This window comes from Lolium rigidum, chromosome 5 (assembly GCF_022539505.1).
Source record: "Lolium rigidum isolate FL_2022 chromosome 5, APGP_CSIRO_Lrig_0.1, whole genome shotgun sequence".
Taxonomy (NCBI): domain Eukaryota; kingdom Viridiplantae; phylum Streptophyta; class Magnoliopsida; order Poales; family Poaceae; genus Lolium; species Lolium rigidum.
This window is the reverse complement of record NC_061512.1, coordinates 54848273-54869281: the sequence shown is the minus strand read 5'-3', so window position 1 is coordinate 54869281 and position 21009 is coordinate 54848273. Positions and strand designations below refer to the sequence as shown.

The 21009-nt window shown below is 42.1% G+C and overlaps 3 long non-coding RNA genes across 3 annotated transcripts; all 3 read right to left on the bottom strand.

The window, feature by feature from the left end:
* Nucleotides 1-3651: 3651 nt before the first annotated feature.
* LOC124651565 lies at nucleotides 3652-4255 on the bottom strand. The gene is made up of 3 exons (XR_006987447.1): nucleotides 4122-4255; nucleotides 3981-4046; nucleotides 3652-3900 (listed from the first exon to the last, which is right to left on the bottom strand). It is a non-coding gene; the product is annotated as an uncharacterized LOC124651565 (long non-coding RNA).
* Nucleotides 4256-6620: 2365 nt separating this feature from the next.
* LOC124657813 lies at nucleotides 6621-8844 on the bottom strand. The gene is made up of 3 exons (XR_006988875.1): nucleotides 8670-8844; nucleotides 7118-7236; nucleotides 6621-6818 (listed from the first exon to the last, which is right to left on the bottom strand). It is a non-coding gene; the product is annotated as an uncharacterized LOC124657813 (long non-coding RNA).
* Nucleotides 8845-13408: 4564 nt separating this feature from the next.
* On the bottom strand, nucleotides 13409-14815 carry LOC124652236. The gene is made up of 3 exons (XR_006987645.1): nucleotides 14758-14815; nucleotides 13738-13854; nucleotides 13409-13574 (listed from the first exon to the last, which is right to left on the bottom strand). It is a non-coding gene; the product is annotated as an uncharacterized LOC124652236 (long non-coding RNA).
* Between the last annotated feature and the right edge of the window lie 6194 nt (nucleotides 14816-21009).

The window sequence follows — 21009 nt, the reverse complement described above, 5'->3', positions numbered from 1 at the left end:
ATATGAAGCACGCACCGAGCACCAACATTGCCCGTCAACCTCGAAACCAGCAGTTCAGCACACACACACGGTAGCACAATGCAAGGGATCAGGCCAGCCTACATGCTCCTGCTCCTCGCCGGCGCCGCCCTTCTCCTTGCGGCGTCCGCCACTCTGGCCGTCGGCGCGTACGGCGGCCTGGACAGCCGCGTCGTCATCAGCTACGCCACGGCGGAGGAGGGGGCAAGGGCTAGCCCTCTCCTCCACTCGGCGGCGGCGACGCTGACGAGACAGCTGGAGGACGAGGTGGCGCCGGAGCTGAGCTGGGCCGGCCGCCTTGGGGAAAGCCACATCAGCCCTTACCACGCGAGCAGGCCGCAGTGTATAAACAACTAGTGGTTGGGGCGCCCCATGGGGCGCCTCCTGGCTAGAGCTGTGCGTCCCAATTCTGAGCATGTTCCTTGATATTTAGCACCATGACAAACAATCAATGGATACAGCTGCATGTTTATTTATTTATTTATTATACTTAGCTCCGCTTCCACAGTAACTGTCCAGAGTTGTGTTCTGGGCCAAAGCAGCAGACAATGTTTACTGAACACCACAAACTTAACATTCAATTTTGCAAGGCAATACCATGAAGAATGCTTCCAAACTCATGGTGATTTGAAGCATTACCTAGGCAAAACATGTTTGCATGAAAGAAATTCAAAAGGATAGCTCGACTGAGTTTTGAACTAATCTTGTCTAGCATATATACATATCTTTCTGTTGTAATCCTAATTAAATAGGCCTTTCGTAGCAGTGGTCGATGAAGCACATCACCAGGAAAACCAAAATGTATGAGTGTCTTGCACATGGATAGCAGCACTTCTGATTTAACATACATCAAATATCTCAATAGAGTTGTACAGCTCTCGATACAACCTTCTCAAGCAGAAAAAAAATATAAATGCTATAAATTCCAGAGAATAACACGGCAGGTACAATTAAAATAGGCAATTAGTAAACTTACTTCTCTCTGAAATATAAGAAAGTTACCTATTGAAGTTATTAAGATTTAGTTATATGCAGTTCCATAAAAGGGATTCACTGAAGAAGCGATCCTAGTTAATGGCCATGAATCATTCCTTTGTTACTGAATGATTATTTTATCCTGAGCCCCACATGGTTCAGCGTAATCACTCCAAATAGGACATCTAGGCATAGATGATAATTATAACAGCAATCTAAATTGGGCTAGAAGCAACATTTTTTTTCCTGTAACACACTATTAAAAGTGCCCTATAATTTGACATTGACAAAGGACTTGGAAACGCTATGTTTGTACATGAAGGTCCAAACTAAACACAAACAATATTTCATTTCGGAAAAGAAAAATAGCACAACAGAGCCTCTTGACATATCCTGATATCATGTCATGGTAGAGTAGATATCACTATGTAGAACAAGTACTCCGAGGAGGAAAAGTTTCAGTGGGATGATAGCACAGGGTAGGAAAATTGAGTTCACCACGCTTTAGCCTCCAACAGAACACAAGTCTGAACCCGAAAGCACATGACATCCTCCCTACTAAAAAATAAAATCTTAAACATTACGCTGCTAGCTTCGCTTATTCTCGATTTATATCATCATTGCATCACCTCCTCATCAAGACCTCTAGCGCCAATGGTGTGAGCAAAATATATGAACATTTACATAAGAAAATATAGCTCATACCTTCTTACTTATGAGTTTGCCTCTGAAAATTGAACTTAGAATTGTATGATCGCAGACAATCAATGCAGCCTTGCTAGACTGCACAAAGACACAACTGGTTACAAAGTTACATTAGCCTCCTAGCTGCAGTAAATAATGCCAATGACAACATCAGAAATTTAAACAAATGGCAGCAAGAACCAACAAACGGCAGCAGTAACATGGACAACCAAAGTGTTACAAGCACCATCATGTGAATAGAAACTAAACGAGTTACATAAGTAATTCTTTCAAACCATTTGCTTTGAAGGAACTGACAAACCAACGAACTAACAAAATATATACATATTCGAAGAAAGCTCTACACAGTTTGTGATGCAGACCTAAGCATATCCAACTACTGAGCATAAGCGCAAGAATTGTTATTCAGTCACGTTTGAATACCTAAAGGGACGAGATAAATTCCTTTATCTACATAACTTTGGTACACATACAAGTCACACTACGGGAATGGTGTTTTGGCACCCGGGAGCATATGCTCCCGGTTGTTAAACTTCATTTTAAATACACTTTCAAAATGTTGAAAAATTCAAACATAAAATTTAGTGGGTACATTTCGAAATTCTACACGTTCACAAAGTGGTTTCACAGAAAACCGACATTTTGAGTGTCATTTGTAAAAAAGACAAATTTTGATGTAGGAAAAGGTTGTGTACGAGACGTTTTGTTTCTCTTTTTCATACAAGTCACAAAAAATGTCGGTTTTTCGTAAAACTTGATGTGCGCACGTAAAATGTCGATACGTAAGCGAGAAATTTTTTGTACGAATTTTTTCGACATTTCAAAATTGTTTTTCGGGTGGCAGGAGCATATGCTCCCATGTGCCGAATTGAATTTCTGTCACACTACCAAATAAATAAGAGGTAGAGCTGAACAATTAATAAACACAGAGGAATCACACAATGTCCCAAACAGAATAAAAAGAACCTAGGCAGATGGACTAATAACAGGCCTAAAAATTAACAACCATGTAGAAATTTAATCTATCACATGCAAATGCAGGACAGGGAACCCAGTGGGAACGAAGACTGAATAAAACCCGGGCATCCTTTTGATTATGTTCTCATGTAGCAGGAGAAACTTCATATTATCCTGTGGCACTGAATGGAACAGATAATAAGATATGTACATTATGCATAAGGTGGCATGTCATAGAAACACAAATATCTGAAAAGTAGTAGCGCTAAACACCAAAAAAATATAGATTAATACAGTATATTCATTTTCTAGTGAATCAGAGTAAACTGAACATGATCTCATACATGAAGATAAAACTGAAGAGATTTGAGTAAAATCTAATCCTCTCCGGGAACAACTGGACTGCACATATCAATTATGGATGTATTTTGATAATATCATCGATATGTGCAACCAATTGATTAACCATCACCTCCATTCATTGAGCATACAACGCAATTTTGTTCTTTGCGAGAAAATAACAGCTATAACCTACATGTTCCATATTTTGCTTTGGCTTACCCACAATAAAGGCTCGGATCACTGGAATAGGTTGTTTTGTCAACTTGATATTATTCACTGATAAAACAATGAAAATAAGATAGTGCTACATTAGCCTTGTCCAGAGCACAACATGCACAATGAATGATGTTTACATACTGTTTATAGGTAATATTCATGGAAACTATGTTAGCGATAGAGATACTTATGGTACCAACAATAGCCATGAGAGCAGCTAAATCACAAAGCGTAAGAAATATATTTACTACAACTTTCATTAGATGGTTGAAATTCAAGACACGTCATATAGATGTATGCACCAGTAGCATGGCAAGTGACAAAACAAATCATGAAAGCGTCTATCTGAGTAGAAACCACATCCGGAGTCATAGTTTCAGGAGAAATAGAAACAATCTCGCCTGCCACTCAAAAGAGTGCAGAGGTGCGGTAGGAGAAATTCCACAAGTGATACAAACTGTTCAGTAGGTGTGTGCCTCATGGTCTATACCAGCAATTTTATTTATGCTAGAAGGTATTTCTACAAATATCAGGTTTGCTAACAGATTAGTAAATTTGTCTCAGTCAGGGAAACCATAACAGAAAATCCTGATTTGCCTTGCTCTTCTCGTTTTATAGGCATTTAGTCAAAAGATTGATGATAATTAAATCGGAAACAAACTTTCACTGATTAGGAATTATAGCTACCTGCAAATAAAAGACCCACTTTATCATCATCTACAAACGGAAATAAAAAAATGGACAATCAGAGAAGCAGGAAAGCTGACCTTCTTGAGTTATGGATTTCAAGGTAGGATACCTGAACTCCAATATGGCCGAGCCAATCCTTTAGCCTGTAGAAAGGGCTTTAATTGTTATAATATGCCCATGTAGACTGTAAGAACTGTGGCAATACGCGAAATAAGTACCTTGTGATGCATTAGTTCTAAGCGTGAAGCCTCATCAACATTGGCTCAAGCCGCTTCATGGCGTTGGCATCCTCTCTATCAGTCGCAGGAGTTCTTGTTCTCCCTGTCCCGCATCGGCCTCTTCACTTCATGCTACCATCGGCAACAAGCCAATCCTTGATCATTCGAGGCACATTGACCAATCCTAGATACATCACCATAGCCTATTTAGATTAGTATAGTAGTACCTTGTTGTCGACCAGCAAAGAGACCACCGTACACCTCATTTGTCGCGAGAACTGTTGTATAGTATCTTTTCTTGTCCTCCTACAACAAAATATTTTAGAAATAATTATAAAGGCGACAAGAAACCTCCAACTTATGATTTACCAACAAGTAAGAAAAATGTTAACCCAAAGAGAGATTTGTACCACCATGCTGTAACGGTAGGTTGCTGCTGGGATTCGTCTTGGTCTCCAGCTCAGTCCTCTGTCACAATTATGTGCTCCTTCAGAGATGGAGAGGGGTCAGAATCAACTGCAGCAGAGAGATTGCAAATGAATATTCACTTAAGAAGAAAACTATAAGAAGTGCAGGAGTACAAGATGGTGACAGAGACATCACACCCCTGCCATCATGGCTTGACATTCTCATGCCTCAATGCTCTCGGTTATAGATCCAATTTGGCTAACCCACAATGTAAACCAGATAAAGATTCTTTAGCAGACAAAGGATTTAGCTACAATAAAAAAAAATCAAGGATCTAAAACCATACACACCTTGAGGAGAAGAGCAGTAGCCATCGACCGCCCAATACTGCGAAATCCCATGAGTCGGGGTTTGCTGCAACCGCCCTGATTTGTCCTGTACTGAGAGAAACAAGCGAATGGACAAGGTCATAACCACAATAGACGAGCAACACGGCGCACACATGAGAGCGAGAGAGACCAGGAGCAGAAGGGGAGAAAGGATTGGAAGAAGCATCACCTTGGCGGCATCTGCATCGGCTGCGGTCATCGCTGGACGGCGGCGAGGGCCGACATGGCAACATCGCCCAAGCCTCCAGGGCCGCGCCGGCCGCCGTCGCTCTGGCCGTCGATCCCTCCGCGGTTGAGGTGCTTCCGCCTGCTTCCACCACGGGCTGATGCCTTAGATGAAGGCGTGGTGGTGGAGGAGGTCAGGAACCATCCGGATCGGGTGAGGAAGAAGATGAGGGCGTGAGGGGGAGCCGCCGCCGCTGGGACATGAGAGATGGGGAGGTTGCGTGCGGGGAGAAGAAGCGTGCCTCTCTGGCTCTCTTGAGTAATCCAACTGACCTTTATTTCCCTCACTCGTCCAGCCTTTTTTTTTTTGGCTCTCTCGATCGCCAGCCCTCGCGCCACAGGTGGTATCGTGGATAGCCCCAGAGTGCTCCCTAGTACCACGCACTTGCTTGTTCTCAATTGCGCGGCCAAAGGACCAGGAGATTCCTATACACGAGGGTGCAAATACGATCACCAATGCGGCCAAGGAACCCTGTGAGCCAGCGGCCAGCCTATGTGGAACGGCGCCACCAAAGAGTTCTAAATAAGCGGAAGATGCACGTAATTAACGTACGTGTGCATGTATTACAACACAATTATTTTTTCATAGAGTAAGAGGCCAAGATGCTATCATACAACACGCTATGGAACAGAGGCCATGAGCACGAAAAACCCACGCCGTCAAAAAGTAGCCCACACTCTCTAGCCAACTACTCGCGATTACTCCACATGTCCACTAGTGCAAGGCTGCCACGCGAAACAGCCCTGCAATACGCCAGAACTCTGCGTCGTCGGCTATTAACCTCATTAGATTTTAATGTGCGCCTTGGCGCACGATCCCGTGAAATTCGTGTATAAGTGAAAATATGATAATAATGTTTGTAGGTCTTAGAAAACATAAAACATAGTGAATACAGAAAATTACAAAGAAAGTAATAAACATTTTTTTATAAAACCAGAAAATGAAAGATATATTATAGCAACTAACATTAGTTGATTGTATTCATCTTCATCTAAACTGTATCAACCGGGCTTCCCCATTAGAGTGTTTAAGATGCACTATATTCGGTATTTGTACAGAAAACCAGGACATGTTTGATAGCAAGAAAACTTTCTCCCAAGTGACCCCATCTTTATAATTAGAAAAAGACTATATTAAGCATCAATATAAATCGGTGATCATCTAAAAAAAATCGGTGATTAGTCAGCGAAAGTAGGTGCATATTACACTGCATTAAAGTTTTCTCGCTCCCATTTTTGTTGTCAAGCTCGTAGTAGCTATAATCTCTGATTATTTGTAATCATTAGTATCTTATTCAGTAAAAAGTTCCATTTGATAGCCCGATATTAAAATATTGTATTAAATATTGATATAATTCGGTGCCAAGTAGAAAGCTAAAAGGAGATGTATATTACAGAGCAGCAAAGTTTCCTCACGCCCCTTTTTGATGTCAAGCTCGTAGTAGCTGTAACCTTTGAGTATTTATAATCATTCAGTATATTTTATTTGCGTCCTCCAAACTGTCCATAGTACTTCTATACAGTGAAAGACTCCCATAAGCAGGCTAACGATGGTGAATTGACAGGTAGAACATGATGGTGGGTACTATTTTGCCTCCTCAGCCATGTGAGCCGTGTACTTGTGGTTGGGCTTCAGTATCGCCTCAAGCATGATAATTGTTAGAACCTCAACAACCTGCATGATACGACTGTGAATCATACGAGAAGGCAAACACATGTATGAGAATGAAAATTCAAAGTTGAATGAGCAGTCTACAACAGCCAAAAAGCAGAGAGATTCTCCAACTACGAAACTATAGGGAATATATGAAGCAAGAGGTAAAATTATATAATCCAGGCATCAGAACATTGCACGCCCTAGAAAGTTTTTATTGAAATAGTTGAGTTTTTTTTACCACAAACACTCAATGGATAAAATAGATTACTCGCTTGCCAAGCACACATAGATAACAGAAGGAAATATATTACACATACCAACGACTGCTTAGGTTAGATCAAAAGCACATAGCTCCTACATACACAAGGTCTTCGTACACGAGGTGTTTCAGAGTTAATCGGTCCAGCACTATAACATGTCTAGAGGAACATGTAACCTATAGTTGACAGCAAGGAAGATAGCTGAGTACATCACAGCATCAAACATAGGTGGCATAGGCATGGAAGGAAATAGATATACCTAGTGTCATATAAGCACATACAAGCATACATATACTACCACGAAGGTATAGACTAACCGGATAATACGTATGGGTAGGCGCACCGAGATACACAAGTGTGACCGCCAAGATGTAGCACTATTGATTATTATTTCTGAAAGGCGAGTTGGTAAAGGTCAACCCAAAGATTGGAGTTAGTATTATTATCCAGCCGACATGATCCAATGGTGTAACCTTTTTCAGGTATTTAGTACGCCTTGTCATTCACTACAGAGACATCTACTATGGAATCATTCTAGGGTTTGCTAAGCTCTATAATCTGAACGTCTTTCTCGCTAATTAGCGCTCTATTCTTCCTTTCCTTCTTAATTGTTTGCCTGGAAAGTTAATCCGTAGATTGTTTCTTCTTACAAAGCTCATTAAAACTATAATCTTTCATCATCTTATAATCCGACAGTGGTTACAATCTCAACAACTTCCATGTGAACTGCTCATAAGTAACAACCAAAATAATTATGTGATAGCATTTGGTACTTCAGAGCGGCACAACACGGTGTCACGTGGATAAAAATTATGGCTGACAACAGACTATTGTACACGAGGAAAGGAAGACAAATAAGGATGTTTTAATGATGTTTTACTAACTTAGTTATTTTCTCAGGAAAAGACACTTCATATGCCAGGTAAAGGGTAGTAGGATTAAAATTGCTATACTTAGATACATGAGGCTAGACAACGGCTTGTAGTTATGTCTAGGACAGTAAAGCTGCTCCTTCAATGAGACAAATCATTGAGAAACCAAGGATTTTTTTTTCACCGTCACAGAAGATTTATTCTGAATTTTTCAGGCCTAACATGTATAGTTTTCTCCTTTAAGGTTTTTTTTAAAGGTGGGCCTACTATTTCATTTCAGGAAAATAAGACACAAGGTAGTGACTCATCAGCTTGTAGTAATTTTAGGGAACCTCAAAATTGGTGCTTGCCTTATTGTGGGTGTTCAAGTTACAGTCCAACTAAAGCCGACTATTAGGCCTTGCATATGAACCCAGCACAAGATAAGGTCGTTGTTTTCATAACAGTACAGACGAAGGAAGTAATGAAGTTTCACAAAATCTATGCATCCAGTGTACACAGAATATGTAAATCACATTTTGTGTGGATTAAAGGATACCCTCACTAATAATCGGAATGGCTAATTTTTTTTTCTTTTGAAGATGTTTTTCTAAGCATATGCTTGAACGCCTGAGTCCCTGAGTTGTTCCATAAATATACTGGGAAGAGTTGTATTCTGAACTTCATCCATCGTAGTTTGGCGAAGAGAAGTTATCAGTTGTATGTTTCCTATTTGTTGAGAGAAGGAACTCACATACCTGCCAGCTGCATCCTAGTGGTAGTTCGTCCTCCCCAGTCTGCAATTCCTATTTTCTCACTTTACCTGGAACAAGGCCAAAGCCTGGTTGAAAGCTAGAGAACTGCTGCACAAAGGAAAAAAAAATAGTGTGAATCTAAGCAATTGTTGCACATGAAAGCTTGATGGTATTGAGGTTTTTACTAAATAGGAAAATCTGCCCAAAATTTGAATTCTTATTAAAAAAAGAAATCAATTATGTTATTCAGACATTGGTTGAGCAATTTTCCGTCTTGAAGAGACCTGAGCCTAGAAAAATCTTTTTCAAATGACCACTTGACCAGAAATAACAAGAAAAGACATAGAAACAAGACGAAACCAGAATAAGACATGTTCATTGATTAAAAACATATTTGGAGCTATAAACATTAATTAGAAACATAATTGGAAGCTACAAGTAGAAACCCCAAGAATGAGAGCCCATGGAACACTCATGTCGCATACCATGAGGCCATGTGATATGGAACTCACGAGAGAGGTTTAATTAGAGGCTCCAATTGTGTGATGGGTCTATAGACCGGTCATTGCTTTCTACATCTCGGCCTATCAATATAAAATTCATAATAAGAAAAAATCTCAATGGAGTCAAGGTATAGGAAAAGAAAAGACATCAGGCAACTGCTACTCAGGAATCAGGAAAGCATGCAGATTATGACACAAAAAAATGTGAAGTGTCTATAAGTGGTGGAGGATCATTTGTGCTAAAAAAACTCAATAAATCAAAGAAATCATCTTCATAGCAGGTCTCAATTCCGAGGTCCTAAGCTTGAATCTAGTGTCCTTGGTTAATGCATGCACTGAAGAGTGAAGACAATACCTTACCTAGTAAGGGAACATCAGAAATATATGCAGAAACAAAGTGAAAAGAGAACATACAGTACTTGTGTTTCATCAAATAGCTAGTGCACACTGAACATGTCCCTCTTGCCTTGGTCACATCTCATCGAATAAAAAAGGCGATGATATTTTTTGATGGGAGGGAAATATACCATCAATGTAGCACAGGGTCAAGTAGTCACAAAATTAGTCATAGTAATATACTTTATTTTTTACAAAAAAAACTTCTTATAATTGTTTCATCAAAATAGAATGCACAAAAAACTTGATAGAACAAATTCATCTCTCTTTCTACCATCAGTCAGTAATCTCACCCTTTAATATTAAAGTGGTACATATGTTTTAGATGTACTCAAAGCACAGGCTCTACACTGAGATGGATTTGTCATATGCTAAATCATCTTGGGGAAATAATTCATTGTTCCTCCCGGCGACAAGACGGCACGCAGCGGCGGTTCGAGCTAGGGGTGGTGCTGCTCCCGCTGGCCACCCTGAGTGAGAGAGTTTCTACATCTAACAGTAAGTAGTTAGATATGTTCCTTTCTTCACTTAAGAGACCCGATGTCAGTTTTTTTGTTACTTTTAAGTGCACATAATCAACAGAAGAACTGAAAAATACTATAACTTTCATACATCCGAGAATTTAAACATCGGATGAGACAAGTGCGCCATATAGAGATTTAAATATATTTTTTTTGAAGCTCGTGACCGTAGGGGAAGCCCCTACGGTGTGTATTTTCGAGATTTAAATATTTCTCAAAATAAAATATGTATTCTATTACAGATGCCCTCGTGAAGCTATCGTTAATCTAATTTAGCTAGAATATTTTTATTAATTTTTTAAAACCCAGATATGAATATTACTCACAGAATTAGACAATACACAGTAACTGAGATAATTACACGACGAAGATCCAATACAGGTCCACAAATCCTACAACACCACACTTAATTCAGTAGGAGTATATAAATTGCTTTGGAGAAACGTTAGGAAATGGATTAGAGGAAATTAAAAACATGAGAAGAATTGGGTGTGATCTTGGCTACTGACCGCTCCTCAGCCCCTCCTTGTCGTTCGTTACAGTATGTGATGTCCCTTGGATTACAGCTAGCCACGTAGGCTAAGGGCTCCCTCAACACAGTCGGCAGAATTGGGGTTCTTGTCGGCATACTTACCGACCTGGTACAACACCCTGACAATCTTGTTGCTGCCTATAGATGTCTGCAAAACGAAAGACAGAAATCATAACAGGGCATCGTCAGAGCTCCATCTACTAACTGTATTACTTCAGCAAACGAAATTTGTGATAAAATCACGAAAGTCAGACTGGATTAGCCATCATATTTCACAGGAAAAACTTCATGCAAAATGCAGGCCATACGCGTAAACCCCTAGTCTACTAATGATGAGCTCTTGACCAAATTGCCAAAATGATTATTTAATGGAGAGCAGAACTCCAAAACAAGAAATAAAATTTAAGAGGGAAAACACAATTAGTTTCCATGTTTAATTAGTCGCTCCTATGCTACAATGTTGAGACTTTCCCTCAAGGCATTATTTTCCAAGCCTAGCAACATATTTTGTTGAGTAAGAAGTCCATTTCAGCAGACATTTGTATCGTTTCAGACTGCATTATTCAGATATTAATATGATTTTTTTCTGAATATAACAGAAATCAATAGCCATGATTGCCATGAGAACATGTAATGGTTCCCTGCAAAAAAGAATCACGTGCTGGTTAGACTTTACTCCACGGCTCTTCAATATACTGGCCTTCATGATTAACAAGAGAAAAAGCTAAATGCCTAATGTCACAATTTGAGAAACACATATTAACAGCTAGTATATTTTGCCATAACCGAATTTACTTAGTAAGGAAGTAAACAAGCAACTAATCATAGGACTGGTAGATGTCATAGAAATTTCATAGCACAGAAGCATCATAATTATTCTTAACTTGTTCCACAGAGAGTGACAATCTGATCTTCAAATTGCACGTTGACATGGACAACCAAACCCGGGAGAACACCATGGCACTTCATGAATTTTAGCCAACCTTAGCTCTTTGCACCCTCAAGAGATAATAACACACTGAGATGAATGCCAAACTGCTAAGCTGAGGAGAGAGGAAGAGAGATGGAGCGGTGAACTGCTAAAGAAGCCTCTTATTTGGTTTCCTCGCCTTATTCCTTTGTCCGTACATCAATAGATGCAAAGAAAGCCACAAATAGCAGGCAGTACTGGCAAAATACAAGTGCTCTCAGAATGGTCTCTGAACAATAATAGCATGTGCAGATATTTCATAGAGTAGAGGGCAGTAAGTGGTGCATGTGTTAGCCCAGCAGATCATACCATGAGTCAAATTCTTGATGGCATGTGCTAGGTTATTCTGAAGAGGTGTTCCAGTCAAAAGGAGCTTGTTATCCATTGGAATGCGCCTAAATCCCCTCAATAATTATTACTTTGTATTTTTCAACCGATGCCCCTGAAAAGAAAAGCATCAGGATGTCAGATAAATACATAGGGAAGGGGGAGAAACATGCAAGGACAATAGTTCAGAGTATGCTGTTCCATCGACGCAGCGAAGGTACAACTCTCATCTCGCATCGCACCAAAAATGTTAAATGACACTTCATAAATGGCCAAGAGTGGGAAAATTTCAAGGAAAATGCAAACTAATTCAACATTTATGTTATAAAAAATTCCGATTATGTAAACCTCCGGGTGTGGATTACTCAGTAACCTAAACCCCCTTATTATTATCCAGTAGAGAAAGAATAGATCAAGAATTCAAGATGTCCAAGATGACATCACAGATTTATTTATAACCATTAGTAAGACCATAGAAATATATCAATCAAATCATTTCTTGCTTGTCCAATTTAAATGCAATGAACAGCTAAGATTTTGGCACCTTGGAGAAAAGTAAAACAAATGGAACAAAGCAGTTTACCAGGATATAAAAAGTGACCTGGTCTGATTCCATTTTTAGATCAAGGCATTGATTAGATAAACAAATCATGAATGTCCAAATCCAGCTTCCATTACACAAACAAATTAAGGAGGACATGGGAGATATGGAGGAAAGAGAGATACTACCAGTGCAGGGTGAATGTGACTCTTCAGATGGACGAACCACCGGGCATCACATCGAGGTTGGGAGAGGCAGTGACTCCTTCAACTGAATAATGTCGTCCCCATGTGTGCCCCATTGCTGCAGTTACAATAGTTCAAGGGAGGAGGAAATAGAGAAGGCAGGTGGCAGCCCATAATTCATTCCTTCAAATTCCACACACCTCGGCCAATACCTGAAAAAGAACAACCATGTCACAAAATCGAATCTCACGAACAAAGGTATAAGCATAGGGATCCATCTCGTATGGGAGCACATAATTTTTGAAGTACCTCACAAGGAACACCTGAAAAGGAAAAGTATCATACACCTGGAAGATGAAAACCATGCCAGGACGCGCTCTTCCGTCTCCGTGTCGCCGCCTTCTTGCTGCTTGCATGCCGCAGCTTTCTCCCTTGGTCTGGAACTTTCTAGAGCAGGTCATGGCGTCCAGCCGCCGCCGTCGCTCGAGCCCTCCGTGCAGCCACCGCTGCCGTGTCCAGCCATCGCGGTTGGCCGGAGCTTGCTGCTACCGCCGCTGCCGTGTCCAGCCGCCGATGTCGCTCGGGCCATACAATCTTCAGTTGGCCAAATATCTACACAGATGCACGACATACACACATTGGGCTAGTTAGCGAATATCATTTCCAAATATTATGTCGATTTTATGTTATTTGCAAGTGATATGAGTAGATAACATTATAGGACATAAACAAGCAGTATTGCACATACTTAAGCAATAGAGATTTCATCTGGTTTTGTTCCTTGAGCCAATCCAAGTGGTCTTTGCTTGAGGATAAGGCTCTCTGAAACACTGAAGGGAGCGGAGAAGGACCAACTGGTCACTGTCGGCATGCAGTTTCAGAGGACAGAAACCCAGTTCTGTTGTCATGCTGCAAGTAAGTTTTCGGTATGTACTGCATGAAAAATAGTTCAGCGTCTGTATACTTGGCCATATTGATGCCTCGCTCATTTGTGTAAAGATTATTTCAAAAATTGATCTAGCAAAAGGATAGTCCTGTACTTTGAAGGGAACAACAATATGAACAATGTTAAAACTGAACTATTTCTTTATCTTACCCTCTAAATTTGAGGCCAGCTTGCCAAACCTTTATGAAGACACCTTAATCTTGCTCTTGAAATTTTGAAGCCCATTTTAAAACCAGTTCCAACTAAATCTTCCTTGTCTCCTGTTTTCTGTAAAATTGTAAAATATTATGCACTTAGTCAGACTAATTATTGCTAACTTGCAAACAAACGGATTAGTATCCTAAAAACATGTATTCTATGCATCATTTAACTAAAGGGATCTTCATACTGCTAATTATTGCTTGCTTTTTTATGTTGACATGTTCAACATGACTACAGTAGTATACAACAGTAGTATACAGCTGCAACAATGACCTTTGAAGCAGTAAGATATTGCTAAGAATAAAAAAAAAGAACTTTGCATGGCTCAATGGCTTAAATACAACATTTTTTTACTATGCTATGTTCCTATGGAAAATCTGAAATCATTAATTCTTAGAATTATCCCACATGATTGAGTGGCTTAAATACAACAAAACCAGATATGTACATTCTGTTATTATCTTGTATTTTCTTTATATGAAAGCATCTTTAATTCCACTTTCTTATATTATATATCTCTATCAGCAAGTAATCGTAAGAAATAAAATAAGAACAAACTACTTGAATCACAACAAAATCTATAAGAATATCTGCTCTAAGCTCAACCCATCCAAGTGGATTTTAAATCTGTAAAGTGGCAACTACTGATTTGTGCATGACTAACAATAACTAAGTGATTATCCACTTCAGTGTGTGTGCATGCTGTGCTACCTGTGCAACCCTGCTCTCATTGATCGAAAAGTAGGCGGACATACCCTGAGATAAAACATTATTATCAAGAAACTATTGGGATCATCATACAGTTGGCTTGCATAATTTCTCTACACCAAAACTTACAAACCCCCGATAACCTGCAAAACAAACCCCCGAAAAGCAATTGCATTCCACATAGACAGATCATCATACATTTGGGTTGCATAATTTCTCTACACCAAAACTTACAAACGGGGAGAAAGAGAGAAGATTAACCTCCCCAATGAAGATAATGTGTAGAACAGCAGGCCTATGCACTGCCAGTTGGTGTCAGCTCGTGCACGCTTCTTCCTGGCGTGACCATGCCTCCCGCGCCGCCGCCGCCACCCTTGGGGTTGGGGAACGCAGCGGCCCTAGAGGAGGCATCGAGGTGCGGGTGGAGGGTGGCGAGGCCGACGTCGTCCGCCGCGTCCATGGCGGCAGAGCTCAGCGTTGCGGCGGTCGTGTTCCGTGCACCTCCTGCCGTCCAGGACGAGGGACGTGGCAGAGGAGACGGAGCTCGGCGAAGGAGCTGGAGAGGAGGCGGCGAATCGGCGGCCGTCGTGCGCGAGGAAGAAGGCGAAGGTGAGAGCAGGCACGGCAGGGCGTCGTCTTTGTGGAGAGCGCCGGCGGCAGATCGAGAGAGGAGGTGAGGGGCAGGTGAGATGCGGGAGGGGATTGGATGAAGGAGATATTTTCTCAGCTGAGCCAACCAGCTACGGACACGTGGACCAACGGATGAAGGAGAAATGAGGCCAGCGGCCAGCACTCCCACGACGCGCGGCATGCGTGGATCGCTGTGAGGCCCCCGTGGGGGGCATCATATATACCTTCAGATTACCGTTGCCTGGGGGTGTGGCACGCTCAAAAACACGTCATTACGATGCCACCATAGACACCAGCAAGTGAGCGTCACACATGTACATATGTTTCGGTCTGATCCTGAACCACCATGCATCTCCTTGCTGCAGCCATCTGACGAAGTTGGTGTCAGGTAGCAGCATCCATTGCAGCTTGTTTCACCAGCGCAAGCAACTCGCCAGGACATCATAGGACAAGACACACGGCATGAGAAGGTGGTTAAGAGCATCTCCAGTCTCATTCCCCAAAGTAATTTGGGGCGCGCCGGACCAAAAAACGATTCCAGCCGCATCCACCAAAGCCCATTTTTGTCCGGCGCGCACCGATACGGTGTCCGGCGCCCCGAGCCCATTCCCGCCCCACAGGGGACGCACCGGGACGCCGGACACACCGAAAAGCGAGGCGGGGAGTGGCGGGACCGACCCGTCAGCGGCACAATAAATTTTAACCTAACCGTCGCCTACCTGGCCACGGAAGTTATTGGCGCGCAGCGACGGTGCAGTTCCCGCAGAGGCGCAGCGACGCGTCTCGTCGCGCCTAGCTCTACGTGCCGTCGTTAATGAGCGCCACCGCTCCCCCGTCTCCCTTCGGCCTATAAAAAGGGCCGCCTCTCGTCGTCCCTCTCACACACAAACCCCAACGCCTTTCTCCCCAACCCTAGCCGCCACCATCTCAACAAGAGACGACGCCATGTCTGGTAGAGGCGGAGGCCGATCTCGCGGCCGTGGTCGTGGCCGTGGTCATGGTCGTGGCCGCGGCAGAGCGTCACGCTCGCCGTCACCTGCCACGCCGTCATCTTCACCGTCGGAGATGCATGTGGAGCCGGGCGTGTTGTTCGAGTTCGTCCTCGTCCTCAAGGGCGACCCACGCGGCATCCAGAGGCTGCCGGACTCCTTCGTCGAGTACGTCGCCGGCGACGACCGCCCGCGCACGATGCATCTGCGGGAGGCTGCGTGCGGCTACTACCGATGGATCGTCGACGTGATCTACGACGCGCGCAGCAAGATGTACCTCAACATCGGCTGGGAGAAGTTCGCGCGCCACCACAGCCTCGAAGCCGGCTTCATCCTCCTGTTCTCCTACTTCGGCGACAGGGACATGAGCGTCAAGGTCTTCGACGAGACGCGCTGCCGCCGGGACTACCACGGCGACAACACCGACGAGGAGGACGACTGATGATGAAGAGTGTTGTTTCTTCGCAGCGAATACGTGCACGGAAGTTTCTGGATGTTCGCCTCATCGGTAGAACCAACAAGGGCACCATCCTCCCGCTGGATTTTCCAGTTTGGGTGACTGGGTGTGCCCTCGAGTGTTCTTTCTTAGCAGCGAACACATGAAACCTTCGATGCACGGCCTAGTTAGGTTTAGTTTTTTTGCAAAATTTTATATTTGTGTCCACCATGGTTCAAACTATGTATTAGTTTGTGGAAAACCATGTTCCAAACTGTGTCTTCATGTAAACCACGTTCTCAATTATGTATTAGTTTGTGGAAATTGAAATAAAATGTCAAAAATAAGTATTTTTAATGTTTGGGGGCGGCGTTTGGGAGACACGGCTGGAGAGCGACGTCTCCAAACGCGGTACGAACAAAACGCGTTCCCAAACGCTCAATCCGGCGCGGTTTGAGGGATGCGACTGGAGATGCTCTAAGTGTCTCATCATCCTGATCGCGAAACATGCAAGCCACTGGATGAGGCAATCCACGCCAACCAGACATGTTAGCTGAAGTGATGTTCGACTGTCGACAGCCGGTTACATCCAATAAATATATACTCATGTTGATCCTCCAGGAGTAGGCAGGCTCATTGTTGCATCCGATGTGCAGTTTGATAGATAACATGCAAAAAATTATGACACTTTGGTTTGTCAAACACAATATTATTTCTGCTGGTCCAAATGGACAAACACGCAGCTGAGACACCAATACATATCCTAGTTTATCTTTCTTATTCACTCCATTACACAATTACCTAACATATTAGTAATATTAGTTGGAGGCGGTATATTATATGTAAAATAAATCATACGCCAAATAATACGGGAAAAGGAAATGAGAGAAACAAATGTTGTACATTCTCGGTTGAGTCCACAGAAGAAACACTACACCCATACCATTTCGGTTTAGCAAGGTTATCCTTTGTTAACACCACTTTATTATTTAGAAACCTCATGCATTTTTTATTATCTTAAAAGGGATTTTAACTTTCCAAAGATACTTATGTAAGAACCTAGTATGATCATTCATCAAGTCCAAATACATAGATTTTACCGTAAATAATCCTAAATCAGTAAGTTTCTATTTGAAAGTGTCCTGAATTTGAGAGAGTTGAATTGTCAAGAGCCTGTGACATAAGTGTAACCAATCATTCCATGTATTGTCATTTAGTTGCCTCCTAAAACCAATATTCAAAGGTGTTTGAGAAAGCACAATAGCCACTAACATATTTTTTTCCTCTGAACAATGTTATATAACATCGGATATTGTTGTGCAAGAGGTGAATCACCTAACCAAATATCCTCCCAAAAGCAAACAGTTGATCCATTACCTAACTCAAAATAACCTCTCAAAAAAATCATTCTTAACCCACATAAGCCCCTTTCAAAAAGGAGAATGCGTCGGTTTTACTTCTACTTGTGATAGGTTTAATTAGTAAGATACATGTTTTTAACAATTATTGCCACATTCTTTCTTCATTGAGAAATTTAAACAACCATTTACTTAGCAAGAATTTGCTTTTCAATTCGAGCACCTCAATTCCTAGCCATGCCTGATCCTTTTTCTACAAATAATATTCCATCTCGTTAGCCTATAATTTTTCGTATTCTCATCAGATTGCCAAAATAACCTAGACAGGATATAGTCCAAACGCTTTCTTACCCTAACATGTATTTCAAGAAACGAAAGCATGAACATGGGTAGACTAGTTAAAAATGAATTAATAAGAACAAGACGATCTCCATACAAGAGTAGCTTGCTTTCCCAGCATACTAATTTTGTTATGAAATGACCCTCTACCAGATTCCATCCTTAGGTACAAAGTCTTCTGTAGTGAATAGGTACTCCCAAATACATAAAGGGTAGAGATCTAGGCTTGGCATCCAATTATTTGCTTATACTAATGTTCCATATCTTTCGCTTTACCAAAGCTGAAAAATTTTCTTTTACGAAAGTTGTTTTAATCCTAAAAATTGCTCAAAAAAACACATAGTATTGATTTCATGTTTAGCACTTTTTAATGTTGTTCTCCATGAATATAATTGTATCATCCGCATATTGTAATATGGAAACCCCTACCTCCACCAAATGAGGTACGAGGGTCCGACCCGACCATCCACTTTCCCATGTGCAATAAGAATTACGAACAAACTGGCTATACTATTAAAAAGGATAGGGGACAACGGATAACCTTGTCCCAACATTTCCTTGTTTGGATATTATGGTCAACATCATCATTAACCCTAATTCTCACACTACCTCCTTGCACAATTTTTTTTATTCCACTCGCACCATTTAGGGTCGAAACCCTTCATGCATAAGACTTGTTACAAGAAAGACCACTTCACTTTATCATACAAGTCTTTTCAAACTCAACTTTAGAAAGAATTACGTCAAGTTTCTTTAGGTGAAGCTCATGTATAGTTTCATGAAGCACAACTACCCCTTCTAGGATATGACGACCAGACATGAACGCAATCTGAGTCAGCCTCGCCACTTCGTGTGCCAACTAAGAGATGCCTAGTAGCTACCTTTGTAAATATTTTGAAACTAACACTCAGAAGACAAAGCAGTTGGTATTGCTGAATTTGCATCATTTTTTTCCTTTTAAGGAAGTAGAGTGATAACTACGAAGTTCAACTTAAGTAGAGGTATCTCATCATTTTGAAAATCACGGAACAAGGCCATGAGGTCCACTTTAATCACTTTCCAAAATTGTTGATAAAACTCCGCCGAAACCTATCTAAACCTAAAGCTTTATTATGCTCCATCTGAGAAATAGCATCATGAAATTTTTCCTCCGCGAAATGTGATGTTAAAATATGCTTGCTCTACATTTTTTTTGGGTACGCGAGGAAGCACATATACTAGTGCACGCCAAAATATGCTTGCTCCGTTCACCACTTCTTGGAACAAACTGCCTGCGCAGGCGTGCACTAGTATATATCTTTTTTTTTTTGAGAAACACACTAGTATATATCGATCAAGCACACTTCAAGTATGCTAAAATATGCTTGCTCCCTGTCGGCACAGCTTGTTGCAGCAAACTGTCGGCACACGAATTGTTTTGGCGCGCACTAGTATATATCAAGCACGCACCGATCGAGCACCAAACATTGCGCCTCGATCTGGCCGGAGACCAGCATACACACACAGTAGGACAATGTACGGGATCAGGCCGGCCGGCGTGCTCCTCCTCCTCGCCGCCCATCTCCTCGCGGCGTCCGCCGCCGGCGCGTACGCCACCGCGGAGAGCACGGGGGCTAGCGCTCGTATTCACACGGCGTCAGCGTCGCCGGGGCATCTGGAGGACGAGGTGCCGCCGGAGCTGAGTTGGGCGCCCAGCCTCATGGAAGGGATCAGCACCGGCGCCCTCGACCCGAAAAGGCCGACGTGCCCGAGGAACGGCCCGTGCTCCGACCCAGGAGCACCGTACATCGGCCGGGATTGCAAAGCTGTATACGATTGCTCGAAGGGCGGAGAGGACGAGGTGCCGCCGGAGAGCCGCATCAGCCCCCTCCAAGCGGGCAGGCAGCACTGCACAGACCAATGCGCTGCCGAAGGACCAGGAGATCGAAATATCCCACCACGACCGTGCAACTACATTGACCAGTGCCGGAGTGCCGGACCGTCCTGACGGGCCATGAACCCAGAACCCAGAATGCCAGCCTAGATGGATCAGCGACACCAATGAGTTCGGCATAAGCTAGCTGAAGATGTGTTGCCGAGGCGCGCCAGCGGCGACACAAGCACTTAACCCGGATGGAAAACATTGTTCATAAATAAATAATAGAATTTATGTATTATAAGCTCTTCAATCCGCTGACGGCCGAGCGATTAATGATCGACCAGGCTGTCTATGTTTGGTCGGAACGATGCCTCGTCATGGTCTCGGTTACGTGTTTATATAGTGTCAAGAAAAGCCCCCGATATGGTGTATATGGTGGAGTATATAGATTGGTGTACACCGTATCCTATACACATTAGGGTATTAATTACATAGTATAACAGCCCCTGTTAATCTTAGCCTTAAGAAAGGACAAGATTGCGCTTAAACTTATCTAAATTCTTAATAAGAAGAGCTTTTGTAAAACTATCAGCTATCTGATGTTTGCTTGAAATAAATTTGATACTCCCTCCGGTTCATATTAATTGACTCTAATATGGATGTATCTAGACATATTTTAGTTCTAGATACATCTATATTGAAGTCAATTAATATGAATCAATCTCAATATGCCATCCTTTCCCGCACAAAGTGATAATCAATCTCAATATGCTTAGTGCGGGCATGAAAAACTTGGTTTGAAGACAAGTATGTAGCACCTAAGTTATCACACCATAAAAGGCTTGTTCTTGAGTTTGACACCGAGTTCAATAAGAAGGGCTTCAACCCCTTATATTCAGCCTC